Genomic DNA, 19,349 nt, shown 5'->3' with positions numbered 1-19,349 from the left:
GGCTTTGTACACGCCCATGCAAGCTCATGATGCAATTGTTATTTTTGGATTTCAAAGGAAAGTGTCTGGAAAGCATTTGAATTGCCTATAAATACAAGTGCTATGAGCTCAGAACTTCATCAATACCTTACCCAAGCTTTGCCAAGACGATTCAAACCCTTCACTCCATAGAAATTCTTGAAGATTTCATTAAAGTCGAGTTTGAATTTCACCTTCTATTTTGAAATTTAAACTCCAAAAATTCATTGCCATTTCCATCTCAATTGATCACTGCATGCAAGAGGAAGAAGGATCAAGCAAATCCAGATCAAGATCAAGCAAATTTGAAGCAACTCGAAGGTGAAAATTCATAAACTTCATCTCTCCGATTCTCTCTTAATTCTTCATTATTCTTTGTGATTTTTGGTTTGCTAAAGTCCTACCAATGTAGGCAACAAGATTGAGTTGCTTTGAGGTCAAATCGAAACAACTCAAATCATGAACCTCAAATTTCAAATCCATGTATCTTTCAATATACTTGGAATTGGAAGAAATGGAGGTCAGATTCGTGCTCCTGAGCATTTTTTCTTCAAATTAGTGTATTCATTTTTCATTTTTTCATGAAGTTTTGGTTGGACCAGTCCGGTGGTCCTCACCGAAGAAGAAGACCGGAGCTAGGGCTCCGGTGGTGTGTTGGCATGACATGAACCATCTGATCTTGGTTCAACGTTTTAATATGAGCCATTCTTCCTAATTATCATGCGTGTACACGCGTTGTCTGTAAAATATTATAAAAGCGCGCACTTGGCCATCAGATCTGCCACCTCAATTAATGAGGGAGATCTGATGGCCCTTGTTTTTTTAATTTCTTTTTATTTTCTGATTTTTCATTTAAACCCTTTATTTTGTTTAATTCTTATTAATTTCATTTTTAATCCAAAAAATATGAGACTTTCACCAAAAACCTGTAAATATTTTTCTCTTTCATTTTCTGAATTAAAAATATTTTTTGGATTAATTCTGATATTTTTCATGAATTAAATGTTTTTGATCATATTTTTAATTGTTTAAAAATACTTTTGACTTTTTAAAAATTATGATTTTTTTTGTCTAAGGTCATTTGACCTTGTTTGACCTAGAATAAATCTCTTGGCCATTTTTTTGGTGTTTTGAAGAGGTTTTAGCTTTTGACCAAACTAATTTGTATTTTTATGCATTTTTAATTTGATTTTGAATTGATTAATTGTGTAAAAATTATGTTGAGCCATCTTTATGGTCTTGTGATGTTTGACTATTTGCTTGGGCCTTGGTCAAGGTCGATTTGACTTTTATTGGATTAAAATTATTGGATTTAGGGGATTGATGAAATGCACATTTCATCTCCCAAAATGAATGAATGATTTTAATTTGGTAAAATTCCTCCCATGATCAATTTGTGTTTCTCTCATCTCCCCTCCCTCTTCATCTTCATCCCCATTCCTTCCCATCCTTTTTATTGACCAACGAACTCTCAATATCCTAAGGTGAATTGGTTCATCAATGACCTTGAGTCAGATGAACCAATACAAGTATGGATGAGATAGGTTCATCCCTTGTGATCTTTTATTTTAGTGTGTGGTATGTTTTAGGAGTTTGGTTCATTATACCAAATATCTTACATGCATTAGCACCAAAAAATTTATTACCTGGCCTCAGATAGTTGTGACTTCTACATAAGTCCAATTCCGATTGCTTAACATAGAGCTAAATTTGACCCTAAAGGCATAACATTCTAGTAAGTGAGATTGTAAGTCTCCCATCTTTCATGGTATTGTGTGGACACTTGGCCTTTTTTCCTTCCTTTGGAGGATGACTTGGTTCAAGGATTCATGCTTGTGAATAGATGGTTGAGTGTTCTCCAAAGAATGACTTAATCAATTGAAAAGCAAAGCATCACTAACATATAATTAACCTTGACTAACATGTGACTAACTTTTCTTAATATTGCTTTTACTTTCAAGTCATTTACTTTATGAAATTTAATTTTTAGTCATTTACCATTCATTGCCATTTACATATCATTTAACTTATTTATGTTTATGCCATTTTCACTTTGCTCACTTGAGCCACATATTGTGATTGTATATATTTGTTTGTGTATTTTGTTTGTGTTTATGGTCTTAGGACCTTAAAATACCTAATAAACAACAAAAACCCTAAAAAATGTTTGGTGGACTGTTGAGCTTGATCTGAACTTTTGGACTTAAGATTATGCAACATTCCTTATGCAAAAAGACTTGGCCAATGCAAACATTTTGAGACCAAGTTATTGTGGTTTGAGCCTTCATCTGATGTAAGTATTGGGATCTATTTGAACTTATCTGATACATGACCTTGATGCAACTGTTATTTTGATCTTATGTCTAATGCATTATTCTGAGTTAATCAAGGAGTGTTGCATCTGATACATGAGAAGACAAAGACTCTAGCTATGGGATTTGCTTGCTTGGATGTGGCCACCTTTATTTGATGCCTTGATCTTCATGATGTCTGATATTGCTAATTGCTTGCTGATTATTGCTTGATTCAAAGTCCAAAGGGAAAGTGGGTTTTCTATATGACATTTTTGTTTGTTGGATTGCATCCCACCGGTCAGGTCTTTTCAACTCTTAACTTTTAATTTTATGCTTAGGATAGTCTCTTCATCTTCTCCCACTTCTTAAATTTCAAAATCTCTTCCCCTTCTCAAAAACCTTCTTTTCTTGTGATTTCAAACTTAGACCTTATTTCAAAATAGAAACTTTGGCCTTATGTCATTGAATTTTTAAACTCTTTTCTTAAATCAAACTTGTAAATAAATCTAATCATATTGACTTAAAATTTTAAAAGACAAAAAGAATTAACACCCATTCAAACTTTTGGGCCCCTGGTGCCTCTTTTAACTTAAATTTTGATTAAAAGCAATTCACTCATTTTGAAATTGATACCTCAAACTACGAGGTTTTGATCCCTCATTTTTATGTTGGTACGTAGGCACAAGTCCGAAGGTCTTGTCAAACACAAAAATATAATCAATGAGTTCTTTTCTCATCCCCACACTCTTTTTTTCTCAAACATCATTTTATACCAAACACACATACACATATAAAAAAGAGCTCCCTAGGAGTACCTAGGACACTTTGGGTGCTAACACCTTCCCTCTGTGTAACCAACCCCCTTACCTGTAATCTCTGGAATTTTATTAGTTTTTATTTGAAAACTTCTTATCTTTGGGTTTTGTTCGTACTTTTCCCTTTTCCTTTAGAAACAATAAAAACACGGTGTCAACTCTGGTTTTATTGACGTCAAGTTTGTCCATAGCTTGATGGTCATGAATTTACCAATACAGTACTGATGATAATTTTTTCCACCTAAGAGAGCTAGTGGCATAATTGTTGATCTTTATCCAAGTTGGAGCCCTTCTCTATGGTGATGAAAATATCTCATACTTGTGGGTGGCTAGTTAGGTATTCTCTTTAAAATGACAAAATATATTTTCATTAAAATGAATCAAAACAAACATCTCTGTTATTTTTACCATAAACTACGTGGTTTTGATCCTCTATTGCACTTTTTTGGTACGTAGGCGTGAGGCTCAGGAAGTCTTGGCAAACACAAAATTATTTTTAAAAAAAACACTTCTCTTCTCATCTCCCCAATCTTTTGTAAACAACACAAATTTTAAGCCAAAATATACAAATTTTGAAAGAGGTTCCTATAGAGTACTATAGATGTTTAGGGTGCTAGTACCTTCCTTTTGCATAACCAACCCCCAGACCCTTATCTCTTTTTATTAGTTTTGTTTTAAAACTTCTTTGGGTTTTATTCGTTCTTTTTCCCTTTCCTTTGGAAATAATAAAAGCGCGATAGCGACTCTTGCTTTATGAGTTAAGTTAATCAATAGTTTAATCTCAACTTTTTTACCGCTACACAAGGGGAAAAGATCCTGCTAAATACATTTCAAGCATATGGATTTTATTTAAAGGAGAAGAAAAATCATGAATATCCTAATTTTGAAGAATTTAAATTGAAAATTAATGAACTAATCTAGAGCTAAATTCTAATTAATCATAATCAAAATATAAGTATTAACATGTATTAATTTTTTTATGTGTTTAAAAATGTATTTTGATATGTATTTTCATGAATTAAAAGGTGTGTTACAAGAAAAGAATTAAAAGAAACAAGAAAAACAAATTAAAAGAAATAAGTGAAATATGCAGTGGGGGTGTATCTGACCCAGGGGTGTGTGGCCAAGAAAGAGTGGCACAGAGGCCCAAACTAAAGGCCCAAGGTGTTTTTTGTTTGAGTTTTCAGACGAGTGAGCGTATGTAGCAATTTAGAGGGTGTGGATAGTGAAAATCTATGGACCTTGATTGGGTAAGGCCCAATATGAAGCCAACGCCATGAGGGCAGTACTCAAAACATTTCATTTCATTTTTCAGCTTATTGGTATCCCTCTTCCTCTCTAAAAAACGTCCATACTGGAAATCCCTCTTCCGCGCCGGTGGCGGCAGAGCATTCCAAATGAACCTCAAACCACCACCAAATGGAGCCTCTAAATCCCCCTCTCTCTAAATATGGCATTAGTTTCTTCCTAACCCCCGCCAATTTTCGAAATTAAGCTAATAAAACTAAGAACCCTAGATCCCCAAATTTGAAATTAAGTGGTGATTATGCATAATCTGGATTCAAGATTTTAGGGTTATGATTCCTTAACACTAATACCATAAGCTGGTAACAAATTTTGAAGGAAATCAAGAGGAATTTAAGGAGAATAGCCTACCTTCAGATTGGTGACTTGCTCTGATAAATGTTGAGAGGCTTGAAGATGAAGATGTAGAGAAATCCAAAGGTCATTTAGGTAAGCTCCAATCTTATTTCTTCTGTTTATGGTTTCTTTTTCTTCTTCTTCTTCTTCTTCTTCTTCTACCAAGGTAGTATGTAGGATTGAAAATTATTTATGTTGATGTTGTTTATTAGTGTGTAGGAGTATAGAGTGTAGTGTATAGCTCTTGTTGTGGCAAGCTTCAAGGTGAAGCTTGCTTCAATAATGGAGTAACCGAGCTTTAGTGTGAGGGAGAGAGATTGGAGAGGATGAAATTTTTTAGTGAGTTTATGGAATGGTGATTGATTTTTTTCATTAAAGGTGATGATGAAGAGTTATATAGTGAGGTTTGCAACTGAATCAGGAAAGGCTTGGGTAGGTTTTTTAAGGTAAGGGCAAGGTTAGATTTGGCTATCTCAATGAAGAAAGTTAGTTATTGAGTCTAACACTGTTAAATGTTTATGTTAAATGCAGTTAGATGGAAGTTAGTTGGAATGATGATGTTATAGTAGTTTGTTAGGTTAGTGAGTTAGTTGAGTTTGAATTGGATTTAAATTGTTAGTTACTTGAAGTTGGTTGGGATCCGCAGTTAGAATTTGTTGTTGAGGTTAACTAGCTTGAGGAAAACAATTAGTACATTAGAAAGTTAGTTGAAATTGGATTGAATTAGATTAGGGAGAAACTGTTAAAAAAAGTTAACGATGTTATGTTAGTATGTTGTTGAATATGCAATTAGTTGGTGAATTGTGAATTTAGATAGGCTAGTTAGTTTGAATTATTAGTAGAAGTTAGAGGGTTGGTTAAGTTTAAAATTGTGTAGTTAGTTTTGAACTTAGAAGTTAATGAGCTTGTTAAGTGATATTGTTTGAATTAATTATGGACTTGAATTGGTAATTGATTTGATTGCTTGGAAGTTAGAGTTAGTTCATGAGTTTTGAATTGAATGCTAAGTATATTGTACCTACTATGAAATAGTGGATGCTATGCTTTAAAATGTGGTTTTGGAATGAGTTAGATTGAATTATAATTTGTGAGGTTGTGATTTGCTTGTACTGGTTTGGAACTGATTGTGTGGTTTATATAATTGGTTGATGATTGACTTGTGTTAAAGCAATGTATTGAACTTGATGTTTTCTACTATTAGTAGTTTGTTTGAACCGTGATGTTACTGAAATTATTATGAGACTTAGTTTGAACTAGTGTTAGCATGGTTGTGCATCGCCTTTGAAATTTTGTTTGCGGTTTGAACTGGTATGGGAAGAGTTGACGGACTGTTGTGAAATATTGATAAGTTAGCTTGATTGTTGACTGAGTTTGTGTAGAAATTATGAACTATTATGCAATTTTATTTAAGTGAAAATCTAGGTTAATGGAATGTGGAAATGTTATTTTCTCCTTTTGGAAATGTTATAACTAGTTAACTTGCTACATGTGACAGTTAGGTTAAAGTTAATGCATGAGTTATTAATGACCTAACAGTTAGGATATTACTTGCGATTAGAGATTGAATGTTGATGAACTTCTATGCTACTAAAAGAACATTGGTTGGCTTAATTGGTTAGGATGTTAATTGGTGATTATTAATGATTAGAGTGTTAGGAAGGTTAGTAATTGTGTCAGTTACTTGAGTAATTGTTGAATTTCTTGAAATGTGTTAGGATGGTTAGAAGTTATGACGGTTAATTGGTTATGTTGTTTAGAGAATAAGAGATTATTAGGAGACTATTGTAAACTTAGTTAGGAAGGTTGGATTATTTGATGAATGTAAGATGTGAATTTGATTAAATTTCTCCTTTAGCTACCATGATAGTGATTGAACTGTTATGGAAAAAAAAGATATGTTAATGCCGAATTGAACTATGATGGCATTACTTGAATAAAAATTGAATTAGTGACAAGTTAGTGGTGAATTTTTGTTTTGAAGTCTTTTTTTAACTGCTTGTGTTAGGACATCTCAATGAGTTAGCAATATAAAATGGTTATGGAACTTGGTTGAATTGGCTTGCATTAATGGGAATGTTGGATCAATTGAAAAGGTTTAAAAGTTGCTGATAACTTGTGCTATGTGTGAATGAATGTTAATTGTTACAATGCTTATGTTAAGTTGATTGTATGTATATGTATGATTTTGCAGGGCTGATAGGTATTAGAATAAGAGTTGGCATTGATCAAAATGGCATGGCACACAAGACTTGGATGCTTTTGAGGCTTCTTGTGAATGAAGAAAAAGTATAATTATTGCTTAGGTTTAGGTGGTTGACTTTGGTCAACTGTATGACCAAAAAGTCAATAGTTGACCAAAAGTCAATTGTAGATCAAAAAGTGTAATTTGTATGTAATCTGATTCTAGACTTTGTATGATGAACTTGGAAGTTCTTGAAATGAAAAAAAAGGATTTTTTAAATGATGTAATGAAACTTGCATTTCAAGTAACATGCCTTTCTCTCCAAAACTGAATTCTTGAACATTGGAATTGAATTTGAACCTTGATTGAATTTGATCATGAATCTTGAGTTCTGAATGAGCTTTAAACTACAATGCCTTGAATCTAAATAAGAAAACAGACAAACAAGCCATGTAGGACATTCATAAAGAAAACTCAACAGAAAGTTAACCTTAAAGTTGACTTTTGCTGTCCAAAATCAAACATGAGATTGACTTCCAAATCTCAATGCTATGATGCAATCCATAGTAACCAAAGACCATATTCCAAGAATTAGGATTCCATAAGCATTGATCCATAAAGAATGAACCAACCATAATAGCATAATGAGATTCACAAGCTTGATCCACATCTTTGTATCATAAATAGCATAACCCTTGAATCAATGATGGTTATTGAAAAATACAACTGTAAATGAATGCCCTAAATGATTATGGATATGCATATGAAGTGAGGATCATGAACCAGATAAAAAAAGGAAAAAAGTAGGGAAAATTTGGGGGTATGACATGGAGGAGTGGAGCACAGCATAAGAGAGTTTGACCTCTCTTCTCATGTCAAGTGTGAAGGGAACAGTTGTTACCACGAAATATTTCTAAGGCATGCTGAAAGCACAATTAATGAAAGAGGCCTGTGAATGTGGGGGTCATACCCTACCAAAAGATAAAGAGATGTTGGAAGCAAGCAAGAAGGAAAAAAACAAACCAAAGGACGAAGCCGACGGGGAAAGTTGGTCTCGTCGACAGGCCATTCTGTCGACCGACGCAAGGTTTGAGACTTAAAGAATTATAGTCAAATGAGCAGGAGACAACATCGCTCTAACGTCTGGGCGGGAGAAATTTGAAATTTAAAATAAACAAGCAGTTTCAAAAGGAATAAGAGCGCCATAATATGGAGCAGTTAGCAAGACATGGGTGCAGCGGCGCCATAATATGGAGCAGTTAGCAAGACATGGGTGCAGCGGTTGTGCAGATCGTGTGACATAATATCTGCTAGTTTCTAGGAGTTTAGCTTATGAGTAGTCTCCTCTAGTTTAGTATAAATAGGAGTATCCCACAAGGGGCTCGGTGTGTTCACTTTGTACTACGAAATCACTTGTAAGAAAACTTCCCATTCCCAGCGCGAGGAAGCAAGAGTTTTTTCTGAGAGTGCTATGTACGTGAATCACCACATTTATTTCAGTGCAACTTCCCTACTTTTCAATTGTTCCCGTTGAACATTATATCTTAATTTCTTTTACTTTGGAGTTATCATTTTACGTTGTCGTTTACGCTGTTGACACTGACTCTATTACGATAATAGAGTTCACTAAAAGCGTGTTCATCGTATATCTCTTTTGAATGTTGTAGCGATGTCGGTCACGAGTTACCTACAGGCGATAACATTGTCTAAAACCGTTCGTGTGGAAAAACCCTACGCTTGTTCGAAACTTTGTTAGGAGCCGTTCCTCACAAAGTCATTCTGTCGAAGTTTGGACAAGCCTCACTTGCACTAGCACATGTCCCAGGATCAACTGGTCGATCCTGCAAGTAACCCTTCATTTTAAAGCCTAGGGAGGACCATCGGTTGTTTACCAATTTCCACAGTAAACAAAATGGCACGCCCAGTGGGACGGTGCTAGAGCAGTTGCGAAATTGCATGAAACTTAGAAGTGGCAAGCTGTATAGTAAGCCACGAAGTAGTGTGAAAATGTCAGAAACTAACACTGATGAAGTTCCACGAGGAACTTTATCCAACACGGAAACAGTAGTCTCATAGATTGCCATTTTTCCACCGATGACAAGTGCAACCCTAACCATGTCGACTACGAGTGTGGTTGGAACATCAATGCCTCAGCCTCCACCAGGGGGTTCAGGATCAACGATAACGACGTTCAGACCTTATGTGCTTCGCTTTGGCACCACAGATCCGCTTTATGGAATGTCGTATTCCTTAGTGCCAGGATATCAGTCGACATCCAGTGCAACACTGTTTTCAGATTCAAATCCTCCCTTACAAGGATCAGTACAAGGGGGCAACATAAGGAACACTACTCAGAACAGAACCATGCCATTGTCGAACACTTCAGTAGCGGTATTGAGACAACAAATGGACGATAGTAACCATGAATTGGTTAACATGTTGACCAACCAGATGGGCACAATCTTTAATCCACTAATCCAAGAATCTGCTGAAACGAATATGCAGGTGACGAACCAATTGACACGCTTGTGCAATTTTCCGGGGGCACCGGCCCGACAGATGACGCCAACGATTAGACCGACTATTCCTGTGCAGATAGAGATAGGGGCAGTGGAGGAGGAGACAATCCACGAAGGACAAATCATTAGACCCCTTCAACACCAAGGCGTCGAATCAGGAGTTGCGGGACGTAACCAGATGGTAATGGTTAACCGACACCAAGACGCTGATCAAATTGTCGACCAACATCGACAAGAAGACCTGGCAGTGGAAAATAATTTGACAACTATTGTCGAAAGGATTATGGCTAGAAATGGCATGGGTGCTACATTATAAAGGCCATTATATGCTTCCCCATTAGCTGAATTTATTCTCCAAGCTGAGGCGCCTAGGGGGATGAAAGTGCCTAAGTACACTAAATTTGGGGAAGATTCTGGTGAATCGACAATAGAGCACGTCGCCAGATATTTAACAGAGTCAGGGAATTTAGCTCATAATGAATGTTTAAGAGTAAAAAGCTTCCCCTCCTCTCTGACCAAGGCTTCCTTCACATGGTTTACTTCATTGGCCCAAAGTTCAATCGACTCATGGGCTAAATTAGAAAAGAAGTTCCATGAACAGTTTTACGAAGGACACTTCAAAATTAGTTTGGCAGAATTGTCCAGTATTAAGAGAAGGTTTGTTGAAAGTATAGATGATTATCTGAATCGTTTTAGGTCCTTAAAAGCTAGGTGCTTTACGCAAGTGCCAGAACATGAACTAGTTCAAATGGTTGTAGGAGGTTTAGATTATTCCATTAGGAAGAAGATAGATCCAACTTTTGTGAAAAGTATGTCACAATTGGCTGACAGAGTCCGACATCTAGAACGACTAAGGCTAGAAAAAGTTAGGCACAATAAATCTAAGAAAGAAAAGGTAGCGTTTGTCGAATACGAAGCGACAAACCCAATACGTGAGGCCGATTATGCTTCATCGACCGAATTAGAAATCGACGTGGCTGAACTAAAGCCAGGGTCCGCCTATGAGTGTCGATCATTGCTGCCTGCGCAAGGAAAGAATCCTGTCGAACACAACCCAAAATTCCCTTCGAAAACTTATACTTTCGACGTGTCGAAATGTGAGGAAATTTTTGACTTATTGGTCAAAGATGGGCAGATGGTGGTACCTCCTGGTACTAAAATACCACCATTGGAACAAAGACAGAAAATAGGGTTTTGTAAATATCATAACTATCTTGGTCATAACACCTATAATTGTTACCTTTTCAAGGATTTGGTTCAGAAAGCGATTCAGGAAGGCAGGCTGAAATTTGTTGGTCGCAGAATGAAGATCGACGCTGATCCTCTTCACCAGGAGGAAGCCCTGTTCGTGGAGCCAGTCGAGATCAACATGGTCGAGATCAGCGAATATGATGAGGCCAACATGTTGGAGCAAACTGGGGAAAGCCCAGATGTCGATATAACTGAAGTTTACCCAAGGGCTAATGAGGACTTGGTGGATTTTCTGTATCACTGCAAGAACAAGGGTTCACAGGTGTGCCTGTGCCCAAGGTGTGGTGCTGTCACCGACAAAATAGCAGCAGAGAATTTCTAGAAGCTGCAACTGGGTAAAAGCAAAAGGAATGTGCCAACCAGGGGTTACCAGAATGAAAGAGGATCAAAAAGGGCTGGGTAAATAACCCAACAAGGCCTAAAAGCTTCGTGTCGTCGGCAAGTGCTCTTAGAGGTACTTGGATCAAGCCTCAAGAAAGACAAGACACCCCACAAGGGGTTGCTGCTGATGCTAGAGGAGGTCTAGCAGTGAACTACAAGCGTGAATTTAAGTCCGAAAAGAGGACTCATATCTCTGAAAACTATTTGGGAAAGAACCCCATGTCGAGGACTCAATGGAGACATTTCTAGAGGCGTAAACAGGCCGAAAGAGACGCTGCAAGAGGCATGACCAGCAAGGCGAATACTGGGAAGAAAATTGTTGTGAAAGTCGACACAACGGAAAAGGAACGGATAAGAGAGTACGTCCGTCGACCATTTGAAAAATGTTCTGATGAAGTGACTGACGACTTCAATTCAGAATCTGAAGCAAGCCTCGACATCCTGGTCAACATGGTGTCAATCCTACCACAAGAATACAAGTGTGTGACTGAAGTCGAAGGGTCGGTGGACAATGCTGACACTGAAGAAATGGCTTTGCACCAACTAAGGTGCTCTTTTGTGTTGAACGACGGCTCTGTTGAAAGCCAAGAGGCAGTGTTTGAAAGACCAACGATGAACATGAAAAACTATTTGAAACCACTGCTGATCAGGGCAAAAGTGGGAGGCGTAATTGTCAACAAAATTTTGGTCGATTGTGGTGCCACGGTCAATATCATGCCACACCATATTCTAAGGAAGATTGGCAAATATGATACCGATATCAGGTCTAATAACGTGGTCTTGTCGGACTATGAGGAAAGACGAAAAGCACCATGGGAGTGATTATGGTGAATATCACAGTGGGTTCAGTGACCAGACCGACACTATTCATGGTGATAGACGCTAAGCCAAGTTACAACTTGCTACTTGGCAGAGAGTGGCTACATGGCGTCGGAGCTGTACCATCTTCAGCACACCAAAGGCTGGTGATTTGGAGAGAGGATGGGGTGGCCGAAAATATCGAGGCCGACCAAGGATATTTTATGGCTGATGTGAATAATGTCGGCAAGAAGGAGTTTGAAAGAAAGCTGACCAACATCTCTCCTTGCTTCCCAGCTGAGGATGTATATGCTAATCTAAGTGAAGCTTTCGTCTCTCTAACTCTACATGAGACTCACGGCTTCATTTGGGATGTGGAACGCCTAGATGATCCACCATACACAAGTATCCGGCCGATAGGCTGGAGGGACGTCAATGATGATGTCTGAGTTAGAAGCTCTAAGAAAGATTTCAGCATGCGTTGCCGAGAACAAAATAAAGCCGGCCTTAGAGGCTGAAAGAAAACATAGCTGTTGAAGCCTGTGTGTTGAATAAAGGGGGGCATATGGCTATTGGGCCAAAGCCCCTAGGCAAACCAACTTTGGCCAAAAGAAACGTCGACATGCAGCGTCTGGACTGCATTTACGATAGTGAACCTCTAGGGTTCGAAAAAGACCCAAGGGCACCAGAGAAAATCCGACCAAAATACCCCTTGGAAGAAGTCGACCTTGGCGAAAATGGCGAGAAAAGGCCAACATATATAAGCGCCAACATCGACGACGAACTAAAGTCTGAGGTAATATCCATACTTAAAGAATTTAAAGATTGTTTTGCTTGGGATTATAATGAAATGCCTGGTTTAAGTAGAGATTTGGTCGAGTTAAAGCTGCCCATAAAAGCTGGAAGAAAGCCAGTGAAGCAGACGCCCAGGCGTTTCACCCCAGAGATCATGGCAAAAATAAAAACAGAAGTAGAAAGACTCCTGAAAAGCAAGTTTATTCAAAATGCAAGGTATGTCGAATGGTTGGCCAATATTGTGCCAGTCATAAAGAAAAGTGGGTCTTTAAGAGTATGCATTGATTTTAGAGATTTAAATGCTGCCAACCCAAAAGATGAATATGCCATGCCCGTGGCTGAGATGCTGGTCGATTCGGCCGCTGGTTTTGAATATTTAAGCATGTTAGATGGTTATGCTGGATATAACCAAATCTTTATTGCAAAAGAAGACGTGTCGAAGATGGTGTTTCGATGTCCAGGAGCCTTAGGGACATATGAGTGTGTTGTCATGTCGTTCGGTCTGAAAAATGCCGGAGCAACATACCAGAGGGTAAGGAACTCAATGTTCCATGATTTCATTGAAGATTTCATGCAAGTCTACATTGATGACATTGTGATAAAATCCAATGGTCAACATACTCACGTCGAACATCTTCGAAAATCCTTTCTGAGGATGAGGAAATATGGATTGAAAATGAATCCATTAAAATGCGCTTTTTGTGTGCAGGCATGCGACTTCCTTGGTTTTGTGGTGCATAAAAAGGGTATTGAAGTAAACCAAAGCAAAACAAAAGCCATTATGGACGTCAAGCCGCCGTCGACCAAAAAGGAGCTGCAATCTTTTTTGGGAAAAATAATTTTTCTTAGAAGATTCATATCAAATCTAAGTGGCAAAACAAAAGCGTTCTCCCCACTACTTTGATTGAAGAACGAAAGTTTCAAATGGCAGGATGCACACCAAGAGGCTTTCGACAAAATCAAAGAGTATTTGACTAGGCCTCCAGTATTGGCCCCTCATGTTAGGCACAAGCCAATGAGGCTGTATATTGCAGCCTTAGATTCGACTATAGGAAGTATGTTAGTCCAAGAGGATGAAAAATGTGTCGAAAGACCTGTGTATTACCTTAGTCGAGTGCTTAATGATCCTGAAACTAGGTATAGTGATATAGAAAAACTATGTCTATGCCTGTATTTCTCTTGTACGAAATTAAAGCAATATATCAAGCCTGTTGATGTGTATGTATCTTCCCACTTTGATATTATTAAACACATGTTATCTAAACCAATTTTGCATAGTCGAATTGGAAAATGGGCTTTAGCATTAACAGAATACTCCCTGACATACATACCCTTGAAAGCGATGAAAGGGCAGGTGGTAGCAGACTTTCTTGTCGACCATTCAATGGTCGAAATGGCGCAGAATTACGTAGATTTGGCACCATGGAGGTTATACTTCGATGGGTCAAGACATAAGCATGGATCTGGGATAAGAGGAGTCATAATTTCTCCAGATGGAATTCCAGCAGAGTTCAAATACAAAATCAAAGGGATATGCACCAATAATGAAGCAGAGTATGAGTCACTGATCACCGGACTTGAACTACTGCTAGAATTGGGGGCAAGGAATGTCAAAATTATGGGAGACTCGGAGTTAGTGATTAAACAAGCATCGAAAGAGTATAGGTGTGTTAAAGAAAATCTGATCATGTACTTCGTGGTCACCATCAGACTACTCAAGAGGTTTGAGCAAGTCAATCTCCAACACATACTATGGAAAGAAAACCAAAGAGCAAACGATTTGGCGCAGGAGGCTTCAGGGTATAAAACTTCGAAAGGCCAAGACGAAGAGATCCAAGTGAGAGAGAAAGTACGAGCGACAGTGTTGTCACCGTCAGATTTGGCGATCATGAAGTTGGGGGCAGTAGATAAAAATCATTTCGAAATTCTGGCTGTCGACGACGAGAGAGGGAGTGATTGGCGTAAACCGCTAGTCGATTACTTACGTAATCCCGTGGGGTCGACAGATCGAAAGATAAAGTATAGGGCCCTTAGCTACGTCTTGGTAAATGATGAATTATTTAAAAAGACGGTCGAAGGAGTGTTATTAAAATGCCTAGGGGAAAGTGAGGTATACGTGGCTGTGTCGAGCATACATAGCGGGGCGTGTGGGGCACATCAAGCAGGTATGAAGATGAAGTGGCTCTTGATGCGTTCAGGAGTTTATTGGCCTTCAATGCTGAAAGATTGCATTGAATTTGCTAAAGGCTGTCAAGAATGCCAATTGCATGGGGGCATACAGCATGTGCCTGCAAGCGAGCTACACACAATTGTGAAACCCTGGCCATTTCGAGGATGGGCTTTGGATGTTATAGGAGAAATAAAGCCAGCCTCGTAAAAACAACAAAGGTATGTGTTAGTCGGTATCGACTATTTCACAAAATGGGTCGAAGCCGTAACATTAACAAATATGGACCAAGAAGCTGTGATAGACTTTGTCCAGAGTTACATCATTTGCAGATTTGGCATCCCAGAAACTATCACAACTGACCAAGGGTCAGTTTTCACTGGTCGAAAAGTGCAAGAATTTGCAAAAGAAATGGGAATCAAGTTGCTGACATCTACCCCCTATTACGCACAGGCGAATGGCCAAGTCGAAGCTGCTAATAAGGTGATCATCAGCCTAATAAAGAAACACATAGGAAAGAGGCCAAGAAATTGGCATAAGACATTAGACCAAGCTTTGTGGGCACGTCGAACGTCACCAAAAGAAGCAACTGGAACAACCCCATTTCGACTGGCGTATGGTCATGACGCAGTGCTGCCAGTAGAAATTCAGGTCCAGGCGGTCAGAACCCAAAGGCAGTATGAAATACCTTCTGAAGATTATTGAAGTATGATGATAGACGAATTAGTCGACGTAAATGAAGAAAGAATGTTAGCATTGGACTCTCTACAAAGACAGAAAGAGAAAGTCGCTCGAGCCTACAATAAAAGGGTGAAAGGGAAAGTGTTTGTTGTCGACGATCTGGTCTGGAGGGTAATCCTGCCTATGGACATAAATGATAGAGTTTTGGGTAAGTGGTCCCCAAATTGGGAAGGACCATTTAAGGTTTTGCAGGTCTTTTCTAACAACGCCTATGAGGTCGAAGAGTTGGCACCAGACAGCCGGATTTTAAGAGTGAACGGAAAGTATTTGAAAAAATATAGACCTCTCCTTCAAGAGGTCAAAATTTTGGAAGACTAAAATAACTGTCGAAAGAATAAGGTTGGAGATAATTATGTTAGATACCAGCTGCAAAGGCACAGAAAATAAGTATACAGTGCTAAAGGTAAGAAAGATAACATTAATGTGGCAAGAAGCCATTGTTTAAACATTACAAAAATTGGTACAATCAATAAAATCGGTCAAATCTGGCCGAACTTGGATTGGAAGGATTTAAGTTCAAAATTATAGTGCAAAGAAGCAGGCTCCAAGGTGTCGGCGTAGGCTTTAAGCTCCTCAAGCTTCCCTTCGACGGCCATGAGTTCTTCACCGACCGCTAAGGCATCACTAGTAGTTTGTTCCATAGTGGCCTGAGAAGGTTTTAACACTTCGTCGACAAAACGGGACTCCTCTTTAACAATTGATTCCAACTCAATATCCAAAGTGGCAATTTGACGCCGAAGGGCATCGATTTGTTGACGTAGTTCAATGGGCCTTGCTTGTTTGGAAGTCAATTCCTTCTGCCGCTCCTCTATAGCCCCCAACATACTGGTAACTTCCGCGTCGGCATGCATCACCAACTCCCATTTCTCCTTCACAGAGGCCTCAATATCCGCAATCTGGCGCTCAGTGTTCCGAACGTTATCAATATGGCGCAACATAGGCCCCAAGATTTGTTCTAGAGCCACCATTGCATGTTTGACATAATCAGAGAGTTGGAGATCATTTAGCTGGGAAAGTGCGCTCAGAATCTCTGGACCGACAGCAGGTTCATGCATGAGCACGAAAGGAAGGTCAGAATTTAAGGCGTGAACGCGGATTTTGTCCATGAGAGCTTTAGCCTTCATCGCCTCAGGGCCCACTTTGCCAAAATGGAGTTGATCAGAGTCTGAGGAGACATCACGCGATTTCACCAGATTGCGAAGCCTGGCAATTGCTTCTAAAGCAGAAGCCTGGCAATTGCTTCTAAGGTCGAAGGAGAAGCCGCTGACGGAGAAGTCATTTGAGGAGGGGGAGAAGCAGTCGACAAATGAGTAGCCTGGAAGGATTGTTGTTTGTTGGTGTCGACACCGACTGGCTCCCGTGGATCCTGCAAGGAAGCTGAAGAGAGACTCGAGTCAGAACTAGTCGAACTGGAGTCCAGATGCGTCGTAGGACTAGTGACCGAGTCAGAGTCACTGTCACTAATCTGGAGAGGAAATTCAATGGACTCACCAGCGGTGTCGACAGAATGAAAGGGGCAAGCTGGAGAAGAAACCGGCGACGCGGAAGTGTAGTCAGCGACAGGTTGAGTCGGCTCAGTAGAAGCATCAGCCTGTAGAAAGAAAAATGTGTAAGAGAAGCGCAACAAAAATCCAAAGAAATAAATAGGAAAATGGGTAAATACCTGTGTCGATGCAGGGGAGACTGCATCCTGATTTGTGTTCCCCAAGGCATAAGCGGGGGAGAGACCAATCGACGGTGAAGCTCCCACGGCTGGAGCAGGGACCGTACCAAGGGTGGAAGTGTCGACCACAGGGGTGTCGGCATCTTCGACAGGAACCTTTGAAGGAGGCATCGTATGGTACCTCTTCTTTTTGTTTTCGCCACTTTTGGAAGGAGAGTCATGTTTCTTCCTCTTGTGGCCATGATGGCTTTTGGATTTATGTTGGGAGGTGTGCTGGAGATACGAAGATAGGTTATAAGCAAATAGTCTAGCCAAAAGAGCAGACAGGCCGACAAGAAATACCTTAGAGCCCGCGGGAGCAAAGCACTTGTGTTTTTTGGATTTTTTGGAGGCAGAAGAGACAGTAGGTTCTGTCGAACGTGGTTGACCCTGCACATAAGTGAAACATTAGCAACCACGTAATGTTCCCCTTTAGAAGACAAGAGCGAATAGAAACGCTTCAGAGAGGGGCATACAGAAGATTTGGGCTTCCTCAAGACTTGAGAAATAGGGTGCCCATCATCGTCAGAAGATTGCTCAGGAACAACCTACAAGAAGAGAAAAGATGGCTAAGAATAAAAGTAAGGGTCAAAGGAAATAATAATTCAGCCAGAGTCGAACCTGAGCCTTTTGTGTCGAAGGAGTAGGTTGGTCAGCAGATACAGAATGTAACACCCCGATAAAATAAGATAATTATTTAATTTAAGTTAATAATATAATTACTAATTTAATTAAATAATTGGAATATTATTATTGGATTATTATTTTTATTGGAATAAAAGTTGGAATTTAGAAAAGGTCTCATTTGGTAAAAAAGGGTTATTTTCACGTGAAAAGGAAAAAGAGACAGAAAAGTGGAAAAAGGGCAAAAAGAGAAGAGCAAGAGAACAAGGGTTGCAGAGAGGAAGAGCTTGAAGCTGAAGGATTGCCGGATTAACTCAGGTAAGGGGGGTTTATCGTCGTTTAATGGGTATTATGGGATAACATGTAGTGGGTAGTGATAAACCATTGATTTTGACTCTGATTCAAATGATGTATGCTGAAATTTGTGAAATATGGGATGAACGAAATATGGGTTATAATTGGAGAAATCCGTAAGAATTAGATGGAATAATGTTAGAATTTGTGAAATTGAATAGGGTATGATGCGTGTTAGATGATATGAATGAATTCGGTGTAGAATTGGACTGTGGGAGGTTGAATTTGGGAGATCTCGTAGCAGAGAAAACCATAGCAGATCTGAAAATTGGTTTCTGGTCATACGCGTATGGCACTAGGCAATACGCGTATGAGATGGTCTGGTACGCGTATGGCACTAGGCAATACGCGTACGGATGAGGAAGATGATGTTTTGAACGTGGTTTGGTCTCTGTTGGTACGCGTATGAGGAAGTGGTACGCGTAGCATACGCATATGAGACAGGTGATACGCGTATGGGATTGGCGTAGAAATGGGCCATACGCGTATGGGATTAGGCAATACGCGTATGGGCAGGATTGTGATTTTTTCTGTGCTGTTGTTGTGCAGTTTTTGGTTGTTCAGCTGAGTAATGTAATTTAGCTGATGTATGATAGAGTAGGGATCATTTCCCGTTGTTTTGAGTAGTATAGGTATTAGTAGAGTGTGCTAATGCTGTGATTGATTATGTAGTATGACATGATATGAGTATGTGGTGAATATGTTGATGATGTATGATGGTATGCATAATGTTGTGAATGTATCTATCATGTATGAAATTATGAATGGACTGTTATGGCTTAGAGTGTGAGCATATGTCCATGGTGGATGATTGTTGATGTTTGCATGACTAAGTGATTTAGCTTGCATATTGTGGCCTTTATGGTGGTAGCTAATTCCCATGGTGAGGAATTAGTGAGTTAGTATTGTGGATTGTTGTAGATGTTTGCATGCTAGGTGATTAGCGTGCATATCATAGCCCTTGGGGTGGTAGCTAATTCCCATGGTGAGGAATTAGTGAGTGAGTCACTAGGTCTCAAATGAGTGGGACTAGTGAGCTTGGTAGCCGTATCTGGATTTGATCGGTG

General features: G+C 39.2%; 1 long non-coding RNA gene across 1 annotated transcript; it reads left to right on the top strand.

Moving 5' to 3' along the window:
• Positions 1–4,431: 4,431 nt before the first annotated feature.
• Positions 4,432–7,229, top strand: LOC127097473 (uncharacterized). Its single transcript, XR_007793046.1, has 2 exons — positions 4,432–4,861; positions 6,960–7,229. It is a non-coding gene; the product is annotated as an uncharacterized LOC127097473 (long non-coding RNA).
• The last annotated feature ends 12,120 nt before the right edge of the window (positions 7,230–19,349 follow it).

The sequence above is a fragment of the Lathyrus oleraceus genome, chromosome 6, assembly GCF_024323335.1.
Source record: "Lathyrus oleraceus cultivar Zhongwan6 chromosome 6, CAAS_Psat_ZW6_1.0, whole genome shotgun sequence".
NCBI classification, from domain to species: Eukaryota; Viridiplantae; Streptophyta; class Magnoliopsida; order Fabales; family Fabaceae; genus Lathyrus; species Lathyrus oleraceus.
Note: the sequence above shows the minus strand (reverse complement) of the source record. Positions and strands in the feature narration are given on the sequence as shown.